The following is an 831-nucleotide window of genomic DNA, read 5'->3' as shown; positions in this document are numbered from 1 at the left end:
GCGTGTGTGTGTGTGTGTGTGTGTGTGTGTGCGCGTGCGTAAATGTGTGTCTGTGTGTGTGTGTTTAGTTTCTGCTTTGCCTCGTTCGAATTTCCTTCATTTTGGAAGGGCAGGTCTTACCTTTAGAAATACACACCCACTCACATTACAAACACCAAAAAGAATAGATAGATAGATAGAGAGAGAGAGAGAGAGAGAGAGAGAGAGAGAGAGAGAGAGAGAGAGCGAAAGAGAGAAGGGGGAGAGAGAAGGGGGAGAGAGAGAGATAGGTACATACATACATACATACATACATACAGAGAGAAAGAGAGACAGGTAGATAGACAGACAGACTGACAGACAGGCAAACATACATAGACAGACAGACGGACAGTGTGTGTGTGTGTGTAAGAGAGAGAAAGAGAGGCAGACAGTCAGACAGACACACAGGCAGTCAGGCAGACTGACGCAGATGAGATAATAGATAGAAGGACGGGTGGCTGGATGATGGACTTATATGATGAGTGACAGGTAGTTAACATAATTACTTTAATGCGTACACATGTATAACTTTATCTCGATTATCTGTGGAGTACAGAGGGTCGGGTGAATCGCTTCTGCTCTTCTGTTCCGCTGTTACCTCGTGCACCCATGTAAACTGTCTGGGTACGCATGTTTTTTTTTCTGTGTTATACCCACCCACTCAGAAAACGTCTCAGTGTGTGTGTGCGTATATGTGTGTGTGTGTACCAGAAAGCGTGTGCGTGTGTATGCATGTATATCTGCATATATATATATATATATATATACATATATATATATATATACATATCCCATACATATATACATATA

Source organism: Octopus bimaculoides, chromosome 12 (genome assembly GCF_001194135.2).
Source record: "Octopus bimaculoides isolate UCB-OBI-ISO-001 chromosome 12, ASM119413v2, whole genome shotgun sequence".
Taxonomy (NCBI): Eukaryota; Metazoa; Mollusca; class Cephalopoda; order Octopoda; family Octopodidae; genus Octopus; species Octopus bimaculoides.
Note: the sequence above shows the minus strand (reverse complement) of the source record.